The sequence below is a fragment of the Harpia harpyja genome, chromosome 23 (assembly GCF_026419915.1).
Source record: "Harpia harpyja isolate bHarHar1 chromosome 23, bHarHar1 primary haplotype, whole genome shotgun sequence".
Classification (NCBI taxonomy): Eukaryota; Metazoa; Chordata; class Aves; order Accipitriformes; family Accipitridae; genus Harpia; species Harpia harpyja.
The window spans coordinates 954,036-971,531 of NC_068962.1; positions in this window are offsets into that span (position 1 = coordinate 954,036).

A 17,496-nucleotide genomic window follows, 5' to 3' on the forward strand; every position below is an offset into this window, starting at 1 on the left:
ACACAGATTAAAAGACCTTGCTATTTTTCAGATTATTCCTTCTCTCTGGTGTTATTGATATGTGTCTGGTCTAATTTTAGACTATAGCAGCCTGCTTAAAAAACAGAGCTATGGATAAAACAGCAGCAAAGATGATACATATGTTGGGCAAAGACATCGTGCCCAGACGATCCCAGGGGAATTTTGCCACTGATGGAAAATAAAGACAGATTTTTGTTCCCTGAGGATAGAACAAGCCTAACTGCGTTAATACCTATGGGTTAGAACGTGCTTCTTCTTGGTGATATACACGAATACAATATCTAGGGAAAGGAAAAGGTATTTGCTTACCCTGCAGAAGGAGCTGGCATTTGCATTGAACTGCACTGTCCATTTGCCCTTCCCTGTTCCCCCAGCAGAGTTTATTGGAGTGGTGGATGCTCACCACACAAAATACTGGAGCACATGGTCCCAAAGCACGCTCTGTGGACCAGAGTTCAGCTGCGGTGGAGCATCCTCTGCCCCAGACCTGTTCACAAGTGACTGCCCACCTGCCAGAGGCAGCTGCCTGCACACTCGCAGAATTGCTTATCTGAGACCCAGCAGCCAAAACACCTGCATCTAAAACACACTCCCACGGGGCAACAACAGTGGAGCCCCCTAAGAAGTCGGGTATGAAGTGACCCGTGACTGGCAAAGCATTATTTGTCCAGCGAGAGCAAACTCATTTTGTACAAATTGCTCTCTAGCCTTGGAGGCCGTGTCAGGCAATGGCCGACATCAGACGCTTTGCAGGGAGGCAGCGGGGTTCTGCAGCGTCAGCGGCAGCTTGCCCACAGCAGCGTTCCTTCCTAGCTCTCCATCTGGAAATGTTGATGCCCAGCCAGCAGAGTAAAGAAAAGTAACCGGACAGGCCACATAGTCTGTGACTGTGGCCCTGGAGGAGCACTGGTACCCTGCCAGCAATTGGCTTCATCCCTGTTGCTATACCTGTCAAGCCGGGTATGAGAGGGGGTAATAGCGAGCGTCAGGCCAACAGAGGTGTGGATGGCTGCTCCTGTTTGGGAGCAATGCTGCGTGTGGGCAAGATGATGGTTTAAGCAAGTGAGGGTTCCCCCCCCTAATGTCACGGTATGATGGGGTCAGGGGAGAGCTCAGCTTCCACTGAGCAAATTGGTAGCTCTTTGGGATATTTCCACCTTGCATCTGGACAGGGAGACAGGATAGAAGTGAGAGAGCTTCCTACCAATAGGTAAAGGTAGGAGAACATTTCAAGTTGGTAAGATTTGTCATGTTTTCTGCAGCTGTTTGTGGATGAAGTGTTAGCTCAATAAGCCTTTATGTGTATGTGACAGAGAACCAGCTCTATCCACCCATCTAGAGAAGAGGCTGGTCTTTCTGCGTGCTTCTGGCAACTTCTCCCTTTAGGGTGTGTGGTTTTCACGAGGCAGGTTGCAATAGAAAACCCATGACGTGAAAAGTCTCATCACGGGATCAAAAGTCTTAAGCATGCTGCCAGTTTGGCACACCAAGGTTGAATTGCCCAAGATCCCCACACCATGATCCATGGTGTTCCTTGACCTAAGCATCACTCATTTCACAGGCTTTTCTGAATGCCTACAGCCAACAAATAGGAGGTGGTCAGGTCAAAGCCATGAGAATTTAAGCTGTGGGAATTTGGACTGGCATTTCCACAGGCAGTAAGAGGGTGAAGCTTTCCCATGCGTGCCATGCCTTTGCTGAAGCTCTTCCCAAACAAGCAGCTCGCAAGTGCTGTATGTGTGCTTGTTTTGCCGTGCCCCACACATTTGCAGACATCACTACTGTGTGTGAACAGTAGCCCTTAGTGCAACAAGATGAGCATCCACAGTGACACTAGATAAGGCAAACATCAAGCTTTCCCAAGCCCAGATCAAAGGAGGAATGGACGACAAGGAGTGGGAGATGGGGTGTGGAGTTAGGGGTGGGAGAGGCATGGTCGGGCTCGTCTGGAAGCATCCAGAACAGATTGTTTCTAGAGACGGGGGTGCCAGGGGAAATAGGCCATGGTCTCTGCACTTCCTTTAGGTGGCAGAATCTATGCTTGGGAGAGGTCTGTAGCTGAGTTCCCATGCTCTCTGGGATGCTTTCAAGTACAAAATCAAGAGGAATTCAACATATGCTATTTGGACATGCTTTTCTGGATAACTATCTGCAAACACACATTGCATATTAAGTCCCTCCCCAGTCTAAACACCTAGAGATACTTAAACCCTTTCCTGGCTCTTATATGTGCTATTTACTCTGTGCAACATCCTGCTGGCTGGTTGCAGGACAAGTGGAAGTGATATGCTCCCTGGTGTTTGCTACTTCTCCGCTTGTCATCACATGGAGAAGGCGGGCTTGAGCCTGAGCTAATGTGTGGGTTTAAAAAAACAGAAACCAACAAGTTTCATACTTCTCTGTAGTGGTGTAACTGATGTGTTTGTGTGTGTATCCTGGGGTTATCCATGTGATACAGTAATTTGCAGAGACATACGATACATCTCAGAGCCATATGATAAACTGCATTTGTCACACATGACCCTGCAGGGCATGAAGTGGGAACATTCATCCACTGGAGAGGAAAGGGCGATGGTTCCCTTATTTATAGCTTCACTCAGTTCTGAGGAAGCAGATATTGGAAGTCACAACTTTTATGGTTTTGGTCATTTCTCTAATGTGTCTTGTCATGTTCCTGTCCTCCCAAGGACTGCTAGACTTCCAGTACTTAGGGAAAATGGCTTTAGAAGCTCAGCGGTACAAGAAAAGAGTGTATTGCAGTCAATGCTGAACAGAGGTAACTCTTCCTGTATGCAGTCTGGGGTTTGGGTTTTGGTTTTTTGGTTTTTTTTTTTTGGCGGCAGGGATGATCTCTGGCCCAAGTACTTTGGTAAACTGTATGAAGAACAAAACCTACAGAAACATCTACATCAGATTTTTCCAAAATCACTAAGGACTGCCAGACTGACTGATCTTTTGAAAGGGGGTGATAGGTACAGAGTCGAAAATGCCCTGGGTTTATAGTATTTGTGTAGGAATGGTTTGTCACAAAGCTTTAACAGGCAAGAACTGCAATAGTTCCCTCCAGGACTTGAGCATTACGAGTGGTGTCTATGCCAGAATGCATTCCCTGCATCCCACCTACCACATCTGGGAAGCCCCAAAACTTTCCTTGTTTCTTAACAGGAATAAAAAATGAATATGGACATGAGATGAGGAGACCATTTCTACCATAATTTGCATAGTGATTAGAATTTAGTTTTGTCCTACCGTGTGAAAAGGATCACGCACTTCATTCTTATGTTGGAAAGGGAGATGAGGATGGATTACGATTCCTCTGTGCAGTGGGTGGACTGGCATCTCACGCTGTCTTAGAGTACTGACATTCACATTCTGGTGTCTGCAGCAGATTTGGAGATTCTGCCGGGCTGGGTAAATGGCAATCCGTTCGTAACTGGCTGAGGGGTTTGGACTAGTTCTCAGGGGGTCAGTTAGCCCGCAAGTGCCTTGCCTTCCCAGGCGCTGTTGGGTGGGCTGAATGTGATCCTCAGGCTGAGGTTCTGAACACCGGGAGAAGGCAGCATGAGCTAGCTGGTCCTGGGAATAGAGACCTGAACCTGGGAAAAACATAACTTTCTTCCATGCTCTGGAGCAAAAGAAGGTGTGGTGAGATGAGAGCCATCTGAAATGAGGTGGTGTTCCCCTGCTTTTGTGAGAGGGGGGGAACTGCACTGCCTACCTAATTTTCTCTCACTGTAAACTCTACCTCAATCTCTTCCTTTTTTGCAGTGGAAACAGCCCAGATGAAGACGTTTGCTTGTAATGTGCAAATGGTACCTCTGCTCTGGCAGACCCATCTGAGCTGTCACTTTCCCCAAGAACCTCTCCCTTTCCACATCAAAGAGGTAGTGGCTGGTGGTATTCTCCACCTGCACATGAAGGCCTTTCTCATCCATTCTGGCAACCAAGGAGGTTTTCTTTATTGCTTTCTCCCGCTCCTGGCTCATTTCTACCTCTGCCTTCTGTGGCTGCTGTGTTGTGCAGTACACGCTACTGATTGTTTCACCAACAGGTTTTACCATGTTAGCAGGGAAAAAAAAAATCCTGCAAGCATCAAAAAATGGCATGAGTTGACAGTACCTTATTGTTCTCCTTTCATTCAGTGCTGACAAAGGGAATTAGCTGCATGACCATCCTGGACTGCAACTGTGTCACTGGCTGTAGAAACGGACCTTGCCTAAGAGGCAAGGCAAGGGCAAGTGCCATTTGTGCTGTGATTGAGATTTGATAATGAGACATCTTTCTATTCACCTGCTGCTCCCATGGGCTGTTTGCACGTGTTAGCTCTGCTCAAGGTTTGCTGGTCCTTCTTCTTAGAGCAGATGCTGGTGTCCTGAGAAAGTTGCAGGATCTCCCTCTGCAGCCAGAGATAAGGTTGGAGGGTGCATGAAGGCTAACTGTACTTGCTTCTCACTTTGCAGTATCTTGCTTTTTTTAATCTGAGGTTGCATTTATTTAAGAAACATTGTAGTATCACAAGCTCTACCTATATGCAGGAAGGGAGAGTGCTAGCCAAGGAGGAGAAATGGCAGAGACTGCAAGGGATCTGGCATACGAACAAACCAAGCAGGCAGATCACTTAACTAAACTGAAAGAAAAGCCCAGGGAAAGCTTGCTAGGGAGGGCAGTGGTACCTGTACTGGTCTCCCAGTGAGGGGAAGGGTTGGTGCGAGGTAAAAAGCACCAAGCTCAGTGCATAGTAAGGAGGGAGGAGAAGGAAAACAGGGAAGTGTAGCTGGGATGGAAAGACAGCTGGGCATTGACAGGGTCAGGGCAGGGCAGAGAAGGCTGAACACCATGGGTGATGCAGCCAATAAGGAAAGTGCCTCCGAGCTTCAAGTCCCTGAGCAAAGTGCAGAGGGCTGGCGGGAGGCTGGGAAGTCCTCTCCCTCCTGTTGCTGTTGCATGGCAGAAGGGAGGGGACGATCTCTAGGTTTGTTTTTTCATTCCCTGACAAAGAAAGAAATTATTTCTGTGACTGCAGAGGCATAGTTCCCTTCTGAAAGAGGAAACATCTACACGTGTTACACTATGGGCCAGCCTCTGAGTTTATTTGCAGCAGTGCAGAACTGGAACAACTCGCATAGACTTCATAGAAGTCTTTCTGATTTTGAATCAGGGATTGAAGCAGTGCCACCATGTCAAGGAAGTGGTGGTAAAGAAAGAATTTGTGAGGGGGAAAACCTCTCACCCTAGCACAGAGATTGAGCATTGAACTAAGATCTCTCTCCTTCCTTGCTACCTACTCCCCTGCTTCTTGCCAGCTGCCCATTGGTCTTGTGAGAGGGAATATAAATTATATTTTGCTTCCCCTCGTACACACATGCTCCCTTTCTGTGCCTTATGCATTCACAAATGAAAAAAGTTTCATGAATCCATTCCTCCTGCTTTTGTAATGTACAGTCACCACTTTCGTGGCTCCCTTGTGTTTGAGGCAGGATATGGGCAGGAAATAATAACACAAGATTCAAACTGGAAAAATGCAAACCTATTATCTGGGGGAAAATAAACCCACAGTTAGCTATTCAGAGGGCGGGAGCCTTTGGAACTTGCAAAAGAAATAAAGCTGGAAGCAACTTAACAGGGACAGCAGGCAGAGAGCTGGAGAAGAGCTTGCAACGTGATATAGCACTTAGCAGGGGAGAAGGCAGCCAATGTCATTTAGAGCTCTTCAGATGCTGATGTCCCTCTCACATCCACAAATCTCAGAGCCATATTTCACCCCCAGAGAGGCCCTGTCGGTAGTAATGACAGCGAAAGCCGAAGGTTCTCATTGCTGAGAGGATTTGCCTCAAATCCTATGGCAAGGGATCGCTCTAGTGTAGTCCCAGCAGTGCTGGGGGACTGAGGAATTGCCTGGCTGGTCTGTGGTACTTTCATACTAGTCAAAGTCAGAGGCATCATGTCCCTGTGCAGCTCCATGCTGGGAATGTGGGGGAAGACATGAGCTAGACAAGGGGGAGGAGAAAGGGAGCATTCATCACATTGCCTGGCTCTGACCGTGATTAGGTTGCACAAAGAATTAAAAGCCTGGGCTTTTTGACTTCAAGTGTACTTATAAAGGGTGATGCTTTGTGAGTGTGGAACAAAAAGCAGCAAAACATCTCAATGGCACAAAATGATTGCTTGAATTTGATAGGTGTGTCTGGGCACCACCATCCCTGTGAGATGTATGATCAACTGGACAAAAAAATGAGAATGAATGAATTGAAGCAGAGGACATGGCAGACTGGTAAAGAGTGCTCCCAGGTGAAGAATGAGAACTCTTGGAGGTGAACTGAAGAAATGCTTAGGAGGATATGGTTATTCGAGGGGATTTTTGAACCTTGGACTGAAGCTTAAGTGTAACCCCAAAGCTGTAGCTACTGCCTTGATGAGAACAAATGTTACATCTCCTGTGACATGCAAGAGCGTGGGTCTACTTTATAATACTGGTCCAAACTGGACTAGAGGGTGAAACTGAGAAAAATGAGGCACAGGCTGAATAACCTGCAACAATAGCTTTGCGGTGGCCAGGTTCGGTATGAATGATGAGTTTACTGGGTCAAGGTGAAACACAGAGGAGCAAGCGGCACCATCATCTTCATCACTTCCAGAAGGACAGGGCAAAAGCCTTTTGAGTGCAGGGTCTGATCCTCTTCACAGTGCTGCATGTGTGTCGGGGTGAGCAATGTGCAGGTAGGGTGACAGGCCACTCCAACATCCCATTTCTATTATTGTGGCTAAAGAGGCAGCGAGCCACCTGTTAGGAACTCCTATGTGGTACTTGAGTTACATTTCTTATAGCTGGTTATACTCCTTGAGCTGGTGATATTTTCTACAGGTGATGGGGAAAAAGGCCCTTCTGCCTCACGGACCACTTGCAGAGCAGCTATTCCCACCAGGCATCACCAGCAGCTCCACCTGGCTGGCTGTGAAGTCCTTTTCTCTGTAAGAAAAGTGGTGAGGGTGAAGGGGAAGGGAGGTACTGGACTCCTTTGAACCCTCCAAGTTTCACAGCAAGGATGGGCTCTGTGTGACTCAGAAGCAGTGGTGCACCTGGGCAGACCAGCTCTAATCAGGCAATGAATGCTTGTGGGCTGCACTGCTGCTTATGGAGGTTCCTTGTGTTGTCTCCCATCTACTTGTCACCTTCATGGCTCAATGTAGAGGTGATATCCATGCCATGGGCTGAAAAGTGGGCTTGATGGAGCTCTGAAAGTTAACAGAGACCTCTACATGTCACAGCTATCCAAATAAGTGATTGCAGAGTGAAAGCAGGGTGGAAACAGCGATGAAAAATAGAAGCTGCAAAGTCTTTGGTAGCTGACATGCATCTCCATCTCTCAGAGGGGTTTTAGTGCTGTCTCTGCTGTCCCCTTTTGGGGGAGCAGGATATGGAGACGTGAATTCCCAGCCTTTCTCTTTGCTGGAAACCGATCCAGCCCAATACTCACAGAAGCAGCAGCTGCTGGTTGTCCCACTCTCCGTGCTGGCTGGCAGCTGAGTCTGTCCCAGCAGCAGCTGACGCTGCTCACCAGTGTGGGTCACTGGGTATGCACTGTGTCCCTCCCAAAACGGCTGGAGAGAGTCGCCAAGCTGAGGCACTGAGTCACTGGAGATCTGCGGGGTTTTCTCCTCCCAGGAGAGCAGTCTCTGAAGGCAGGCGGCTGCTCAGCTTCTGCCTTGCTGGGTACCATGTGCTATTTGTAAAGCTGAGTTCTTAATACGAGAAAGGCCAGCTTGTCACTGTAATTTAAAAATCCTTTTGCCGTCTAGGGAAATGTCAGCAGGCAGAAACAAGTAACGGGGGGGGTTTGACCCAGACACAAAGAAGCTGTTGTTTTCTGCCTGTCCTGGCTGTCAGTGGTGTTGGGTTTCTCAATGCTGCTCAGGAAAGCAGCTCTGGAATTTCTCTGCCTTCCATGAAGGCTGAAGACATGTGAAGTGAAATGCCTCTGCCCGAATAAACATCTGCCAGCCTGTCATGGGAAGAACTGGGATGCTGAAATGCAACAGGGTGAGGACTGGCACCGGGCCCAAACCGGGAGTTGAGGAGAATCCTCTGGCAAAGCTAACATCTTGGTTTTGATCGCTTGGTTTCCACCTGCAGGTGTAATCGATACCCCGGTGGTAGAGTGACTAAACTTGTCCGCTGTTGCTGCTGCTGGGTTTCAGCTGCACCAAACAGCGAGGAGGGATAGAGGGGAGGGGATGGGTGTGAGAGAAATTCCTGTCTCAAGAACCACAGAAGCATTTTCATGCCTGGGATACTTTCCTATTTGCTTTCCCCCAAGGTGGCCCCTCTTACCTTGGAGACAGTGTGGCACCTGAAACCATGGGCCACATGGCCATGGGGTGATTTACAGCTGCAAAGTCAGGAGCAGAAGACATATTTTGCAGGTCAGAACGCCAGTTTGGGGGAGTCGGAAGGGCTGGATGTGGGGGAGCTGGGGTGTATCAGGATATCAGGGTGACATCCTGGCTCAGAGAGCCTGTGGTTTGGCAGAGGAGAGTGCAGGGTGTGCTGTGCCAACACTTGGCCCACTGATCTGTTTTCTGATCCATCCCACTCTTGATGGATGGCTCAAGGAGGATCCTTCTGTGTGCAGGCTTGTTCACAGCTGGTGGAAACGTGCCCAGGGCATCCTTGCCTGCCATCACCAGCCCTGTAGAGAAAGTGGAGGGCCACGTCAGGAATTACCCAAGTCACGGGAAGGGAGGGGTTGCAGTGGGATGGCGCGGATCTGCACCCTATCCTCCACTGATGTGAAGAGCCTCAACCTTTCCCGTGCAGTAACTCTGTTTTTCCTATGGAGCCCTCGCATCCCCTGGAAGTCAGTAACACAGAAACCAGCAAGCATCTGTGTCCAGTTTCTTCCATCCCTTGATTTGCTAGATTTAAGGTCCAGGCCATTAAAGCAATTGGGTCTAGTTATCACAGAGAGGGTCCTCACATACCTGCTGTCTGAGCACACTGCATCTGTAAAAGCCTGGTGCCAGGCAGTCCTGTGTGCTGGACCACTCTCAAAGGTGAGCCCTGGCTGCGGAGAGCTCTGCCAAATGGGATCACAAGTAAGAAAAGCGTCAACCTGAGCACTTCAAATGGTCAGTCTCGACAAAGAGCTCATCAGAAGGACCTGACAGGGCTCTGTGCTAACACTAGTGCTATTCAACGCACTTGTCATGATCTGGAGAGGAACGTGAACAGCAAGTTAACAGTTTACTTGTGGCCCGTGATTATTCCAGAGAGGCAATATAAAGCTGACTGCAAAGGGTTGCAGAAAATCTCCTGGCACTGACTGGCTGGGTGCTGCCTGGCAGATGAAATTCAGTGGCAGCAAATGTAAGGGAATTCCACAAGGAAGAAAACAGCCTGGCTGTACAGATACACTGAACGGCTCTAAAATTCAGCTGCTGCCAGCAGAGAAAGCGATCTTGGATTCATTGCAGACAGGCTGCTGAAAACACTCTCTCAAGGCTCTGTAGAGGTCAAAAAGCCAAACAGAAATGTTAGGAATGAGTACAGAAGAAACAAAGAACATGATTACGCCTCTGTGTACTTCATGGTCTGCTGAAAGTTAGAAAGTTGTGAGTGCTTCTGGTTACTCCTTTGAAAGTATAGAGAAACACTAGTAAGAATAGAGAGGACATCAACAACGATCAGAAGTAGGAGATAGTTTCTGGGCAAGCACAGATTGCTAATCTTGGAAATGAGATGCCCGAAAGGGAATCACAAATGGTATGGAGAATGTCAACAGAGAGCAAACTTTCAGGCAGTCTCATATCACAAAAACTAATGGCACCTGATAAAATGGTTAGGCAACAGGTTTAAAACAAACAAGGTATGGACCTTTCCATGCAGGCATCAAGGAATAATGGAACTCATTGCCACAGACTGTTGGTGGAAGACAATGGATGAATGGGTTGGCCACATCTATGCAGCGTATTTCCTTTGGTGACCATTGAATGCAACAGCACAGATGGTACCTTTGTATCAGAAGTGTCCCAAACAGCAGGCTGATGGAAGGTGGGCAGGTGTACTGGGATGTAGTTTATGTTTCCTCTGTTTCTTATACTTCTTTCCTTAATACCTGGTGACTGCTAGAGTACAGATACTGGTTCTTCAGTCTGGGCTAGTACAGGTCATCTTACATTTTCAGTAAAACTCTTTTTTTTTTTTCTACAGTCATTTCCCAAATTACTATATGACAGCTGGTGAGATATTACAGGAGAAGTGGAAAGTGAACCAATGAGCTGGAGAAGACCGCAAACTGCCAGATGGAGAGCTGACATCTCTTATGGACAAGCCTAATGTTCTTTGCACTGGTGTGCTAGGCCATGCCATAAACCAGAAATAGGGACTTTTGAGTGAAAGTAAACAAAGACTGTGGTCATGTTTTTAAAATGAGAAAAGCATTGTTTTCCCTATTAGCTTTGCCAGGGCAGTAGATGTCCTTAGACATTTAGGAGGTAGAAGAGAGACTAAGTCTTCCCTTGCTGGATGAGCAGTAAATATGCTCTGGCTGTCTGATCCAAACAGTTACACCTGTCCAAGCAGGAAATGCCAAGTTCCATATCAGCAATGAAATTTGGATTCTGCGTATTTGCAACTGTGAGTAGAACATTTGCAGAAATAACTGAGAGTAAAATTTGTCCCCAGGGACACTGGTCTTTCCAGCTTGCACAGATTCATTGTTTGGGGCCAAATTTCAGTTGAGGAGAATAATTTTGCATGAATAAGCTGGAAGGAGGTATAAACTGTCCACAGACAGTCTTTGCAGAGGAAAAGATAACTATCTACAAGTCCGGGACTCTGGGGTGCTGGCAAGAGAAATATGTTGGTTGTGGCTTACCACAGTTTCAACCAGCAAGCGGTCCTGGCCACAGCCTCTCTGGGGGTGTTTCACAATGTAAGATCCTGTCGCAGCTCTGGGAGGGGGAGAATATACTTTCTGCAAACAAAACTACGTTTTGGTTTATTTGGCCCTTTCCATTTCAAATGCCTTGATTGCTGCTGTCTGCCATGTCGTTTAATGACCAACCTCTACTCAGAGACTACAGCTTTTAAGATGATACATGTCCTGAACCATTTCAGCTGTGGTTCTGGTGGTTTTTTTCCTGTTCTGTTCTGCCCAGTTTCTGACTCCACCTTCTCTGCCTGCGCACCCTCCTCCGTAGACAATGTTTTTCCGTTTAATTTTATGAGACAAATGCAAGGCATTCTCATCCCCTCCCCCAGGCCTGGAGAAGAAAAGCCCACATCTGGAGGCCATTCACAGCTGGAAGATCTCTTCTGACATTCCTTGCTTTGAAATCCAACCCATGTAACCTTCTGTCTAAATACTCTGTGCAGGCATGGCAGAAAGGGGCTTTGTGAGGGGAATCCATGAAGAAGCCTGTGACCCCTACATCCTTTTGCAAGTGCCAGACTTCAAGATTGCAGACTTTCTTCCCCACAAGGCAATTGTTATTTGGGTTTAGGGCTTCCTAGTTTTGAGGTCTCCAAACACCCACTTTGAAAGCAATTCAAAAAGGGGACTTTATTCTTCTGATGTGTTAAACATACCCAGCAACAGTTAAGTGAAGCTGTCTGAAGCATTGTGTAGGTTCCAACATCTGCAACTGATTTTGTCCGAAGGGTCCAGCTGGTGGCCTGTGGGCTGTATTTTGTCTGTAGAGCAGTTCATCCAGGCTCCTAGTTACTTTTCCACCACCGAAGAATACAACTTTAGGTTTCTTGCATCTTCCTTGCCCACTTAGAGTAAATTGCTGTAATCTGACCCCTGCCCGCCAGGAAGTTAGATAATTTGTAATTCCATTTTAAATACTTTGGAACAGACTTGTTATCTCTTTGCTTGCTTAGCCTGTATATGCTTTCATCTATGACTGCATTAGTGAGTGCTTTGCAATACTAGCAACATCATGGTTGTAAATGCCCCTGTCATGACTAATAGGACAAAGATCACTGAGCTTCTGGTCTGGTATTTAAGGCCTGGCACAGAGGAAGCAGGTGTGTCTTTTTTCCTAAAAAAAAAAAAGTGAGAGGGGTGTCCTGTTTGTTTCCCAATGGGATTCCGTCTGCTTTTATGTTCTGATAATGGCCAGCGGCTCCCTGTGCCACGTAACACATCCCTTTCCTGGGGGAGCTCACTGGTCTGGCTCCGCAATAGCCTCGGGTGTTTCGCACTGTATTGGGTCTCTGGGGCCAAAATGGGTCCAACTACCTTAACTTCTGGCGTTACACCAAGGTACTGTTACACTCATATTGTATGCCTGCTTGACTGGAAACATCCACCTCGATGTTCCTTCTTGTACTGCAAATCTAAGCAGACTAGAGAGGCTATATTCTTCTACGTTAGTATAATTTCGGAACTGTTCGTGGTTGGTTGTTGAATTTTTACTCTTAGAGTAAGTGAGCCTTATTCTGAGAAGAATAGATGTATGTGTACATACATGCACTCAGGAGGTGGAGGAATATATTATGAGAGCTGTATCAATTTTCTAGTTCTCAACACCTGAGAGATTAAAGTCATCCATTCACCTTTTAAAAAGTTAACTATTGCAGGATATGATTTATGCTGTCCCATTTCACTTACTACTACTACAGGCACTGTTCAGCTCGTGTGTCTTAGCTGAGAGGATAGTAATAAACCGCTGAACAAGAGTGACTTAAACCATAACAAATTTTATAGGGACTTGTCTGACTGACTTAATTTAGCTTTCTAGGCTGTTCCATATAATGTAATGTAATATAATGGTCTGCACGTATCTGGGCCATATTCAGCCTACATGCTACCTCAGTTTGACTCACATGTTGTGACTATTTCCCTGAGAAGACTGCTGAAGCAACAAGGGGTTAATAGCTCTGGGGAATAAGTGACTTTTTTTCTCTTACCAAGCTAGAATGGTTCTTTGTGTGATACAATCACCAGAATATCTGGAATAGATATATATTTTGGGGAATATGGCTGCTTGTGCTTAGAGCTAAAGTGTCCCTAAGGCTTCATATACCCAAAGGAATACCTTTGTAGCACTGGGATTAAATTTGCACTGGTGTGAAAGACAAGCACAATGGTCAATACTTTTACTGACACCTTATTCTAACAGTTTGAGGAAACAAACCAAACCATATTATTACTAACGGTTGTTACTGTTATCTGCTCTATGGCAATGCTGAGAAGCTAGGGCCCCAGCGTGCTAGGAACTGGTCCGAAATATAACGAATAAGCCACCACTGTCCTTAGAGGTCAATGTGATGCTGAAATGCAATAGTGATCACTAGTGTGGCCATCACAGAGATCTGGGTCCCTGTTTCAGAGTGCAAGGGCTGGCCTGAAAGGAAGCCATTTTCTTTTCATGTGCTCTTCAGTTTGGATACTTTGGGGAATATTTCTAGACATGTGGTGCTTACCTTCCCACCTCGGTTATTCTGTTGCTGGTGACTACATGGCTGTCATCAGGAGCAGTGGGACCTGCCTCTGGAGGCAACCAGTCCTGTCACACCGGGATTGTAAGCTCTTCGCCTGCTGTGGGCAGCTGGAGATGGTCACAGCTGCTGCTCCCACAGGCTGCTCTGGAATTGTGGTTTCTTACCACTTCTGAAAATCTGGCTCTTGCTCCCAGCATTGCAAGCTGTGGGCTTCCTTTTGACAGGGGGGTGAACCAGGGCAGGGCAGGGCTGGGACAGGCAGTTCTTCTGAAAAGCTGGGCTTGCACACACAGTGATGAAACTTCGTCTTGGAAGGACAGAGGCAAGTGGAATACGCTGCTTAAGGGAGAAGATCCAAGAGAAAATAGCTGGAGTAATGGAAAGAGTTTGAGCGAAAAGAAATTTTCAGTTGAATATCAGGAAATCTTTGCTAGCAACTGACTTTTGTTGGTGTGTGAAATAGCTTCCCAAGGGAAACCCAGTAATGGAAGCCTAGCCTATCAGTTCCAGTCTCCAAAACTGGACTGGACACAGGAGAACACACTGCAGGCCAGGAAATGAACTTGCTTTGGCGGGGATGAAGACTATGGGTGTGACCCTGAGCCATAAAAAACTAATGCGAGTGTTGCCAGTGATCTCAGGGAACACAGACTCCTTCTAAACAGTCATCCAGTGCTGATTTTCCATCTCTCTCCCACACTCAAAGGTGTTTCTTGTCAGTGCAGTGGTGGTGGCAGAGTCACTGGGATATCCAAAACCATGCCTTGCCATTCAATTCTGCTGTTTTTTCCCCTCAGGCAGCTGTTAAGGGACGGTGCAAGAGTCTCTGAGATGCACAGAGCCAAATCTACTTCTCATCAGCAGGGATGGGAGGGAGCACATCTATACTGCGCATGAGGCCTGTAAACCTGTGTTTATGTGATGATTACTTGAAACTCACCCCAGCCTGTGATCTGGCAGAGGTGAGGAAAGGGGAAGGAATAGATATCTTTCCACCAGGCTTGGTTTTAACTCATTTGTGCCTTCTGCTCCCCTGGGACTCCTCTGTCCAGTAGCCCTTACAGCAGAGGCAGGTGACACTTTTTTGCTCTCTCGTGCTGATGACTGGTCCCAGTGGACATCTCTGTCTCTTGCCAGATGTATCCCGGGGCAGCCATCCTCCTAGCCTTTTTTACAGTCCTTCCCAGTGCTCCCCAGCTGTGCTAAGGTGTGTTAGTGCTGGGGTGCACAGGGCAGCATGAGAAGGGTGGAGGCAAATAACTGTGGTTTTAAAAGTAAATAATTTAAGCAACAATAACCTCTCCACCCAGGTAATCACAATCACGGTGAACAAACATTCTGCATGTCAAAGGTGTTTCTGGAGATAAGGGTTAGCACAATAAGTCTCCTGCTTTTCTTAGCTTTATCTAGTACTCAGCACTTAATGCTACCTAGCTCCCTGCTGAAGGCAAAGTCTCGTCCCTTTAAGCAGCAGTGCCCCAGTAGAAGTTACCAGTCATTTTTCAAGGGCAAGTCTTTGTGCTGACAATAAGCTCCCAGTGTGGCAGGTATGGTGTTTTCCAAGGGGGCTGGATTTAACCCCTAAAACTTCGCCCTTGACTCAGAGTGCAGTATTTGTCTGGGGGAGGAGGGAAAAGGGACAGATACGGAGGAAAACTCATTCTGATGGCTGGGAAATTCAGCTTCATAGTTGCAAACTGCAAAAGCAGGCTGAGGTTTTTGTTTTCCCTTTTTTCTTTTTTTAATTACCCATGCAAATACCACTTGCTGGAGAAAATCTCTGTTTCCTCAGCTACCCAGCCAAGGGGAGCTCTACAAAAGAAGTCCTGGGATTGCTGCTGAAGATTTGGCCTTGTGACCTTCCTGCCGTGTATTGACAGGCCATTACCGTGTTGTGATGGTTGCCTAGCAAGGTGGTGACAATTGTGCTGAGGCACGGTGACAGCTTTGTCACACCAGAGGGCTGCTGAGGCTGAAACGCTGCAATATTTGTTTTGCAACAGTGCAGCGCTTGCATCAGTGTAGCCCCAATTCATGAGTGCGGGCGTAGTGGCAGGGTGAGACTGCCTACGTGCTCACCTAACTTCTGCCACCGAGTGCCCTGCAGTGGCTCCCTGGTTTGGTGTTACCAACGTCCCTGCAAACAGAAAGGACCGAGCCTTGCTGTGCTCGTAGAGACGAGAGGTAGAGTGGCTGAGTGGCAGTTCTGTAGACCTCTGCAGCTGAGCTTGGAACCGTGCTCAAGGGCAATGCCTTACGTACAAAACCCATCCTTTCATTTGCAGTACAGTTATTTTTATGTTATGATGTAATGATCAAGACTGTGGCATATAAGAGTCCTTGGGCTGTGATACAGAAACCTTCTTGAGGATGGCAGGGTTAGAGGCAAAGATAACCACCACCACCTCTGTTGCATGGCTTGAAAGCTTATCAATGGTTAGACTTCAGAAAGTACCTGCCAGGGGTGGATCCTGTTATCAGCAAGTGCTTCTAGTGGGGTTCCTACAGAGGTAAACTTTTAGCCTGATGGTACTGAACTCATTTATCAGGAAAATTTAATTGCTGGCATAGATGAATGTCACACAAATAATAGTGGAGAGGGCAACAACAGCAAAGTCAACTCAAATTGCACAGGCAGAGATGGATCTCTTGAGTGCATTTCAACAAAGAAATGCCACGGCTACCTTCTTGTAGCAAAGTGTGCATGTGGGATGTGCCAGCAAGATTGGAGACAGTAAGTATCCTGGAAGACATCCTGCTGCTGTAGAGGATATGACCATCATGGTAAATAACCTTTAGGCTAAAAACCTCAACAGTTTAGGAAAGACATCACTCCTAAATATATGAGGGGAATAGCAAGTGGGACATTTTCATTTTTTCAGTCCCACTAATGTCTGTGTCCAAGCTGAGCAGCAGAAGTGTAACCTGGCACCCTTTAAACTTTTGGTCCCCTGAGAGCTCATGCCAAGGACCAGATTACTGTACTGTCCAGCTGGCCCACACCTGTAGGATTCCCGACCCTGGAAATGAGGTACACAGGTGAGCACAGGAGGACTTGTGCCTTGTGCTGTGCTCATAAGGGGAAGGGCAGCTGGGAAGGACCTGGAGTACAGGCATAGCTGGTGAGATCATACTGGAGGACTGTCTTCTGTTTTCCTGTTTGTATTTCTCAAAGGATGCCGAAAACTGGAAAGGAATCAAACTGTAGTTTATATAAGAGAAAGTTAAGAATTGACTTAATCACAGTCTACAAATACTTCACTTGGGAGAGAGATTTCTAATAGTAAACAACCCTGGCAGAAAAGGTCTCGTCGAAATCTAGGTTACACCTACACTAGTAAATAAAGCGATCCAGGGCCAGTTCTCTGAACCTGAGGGTAAGAGGCACAGCATCCCTCTGAGTAAAATTTCTGCTCCCCCAAAGAAGGTAACCTTGCCCAAATAACCTGCTGGGAATGATGCCCTGACCTGTGGTGTCAGACTCAGCCCTGCTGTTATAAGGAGAGTACTAGCTGCTACAAGCCAAAACTTGCCACGAAGCATGCTAACAGTTTAACAATGCAGAAAATTGCATGTCAGGGCTCCAGTGCCTGGCCTGAACTGCTTAGCTTACTAATACAGAAGTCACCTCAGTGGCTGGCTGTTGAAGGCCATCTAGAAATAGGGTGTGCACTCCGAACTGTGAGGCTGGTTAGCCAGTGGGACAGTTCAGGGACGGTAGGTTCCTTGTCATTTGAAGTCTTTCAGTCATCCTAAAAAGCCGGAGATGTAAGAGAAACCGTGGCCTTGGTGTTGGCTGGAGAGAGCCCAAAGGTGAATGCTGTGCCCGGGGTCAGAGCAGGTATCTGCAGGGTCCAGCAGATGCACCTGTATCCCTGAAGGGTGTGATCACTACAGGGAAAGCCTCCGTGAGAACCTCCTAATGATCGGAAAGGGACTCGTTCTCCGTCGTCACTGCTAGGAGCCCCAAGCTCTATGGAAAGCACTTGATTAAATCTCTCTGCCTCCAGGACAGGAGGTTGAGG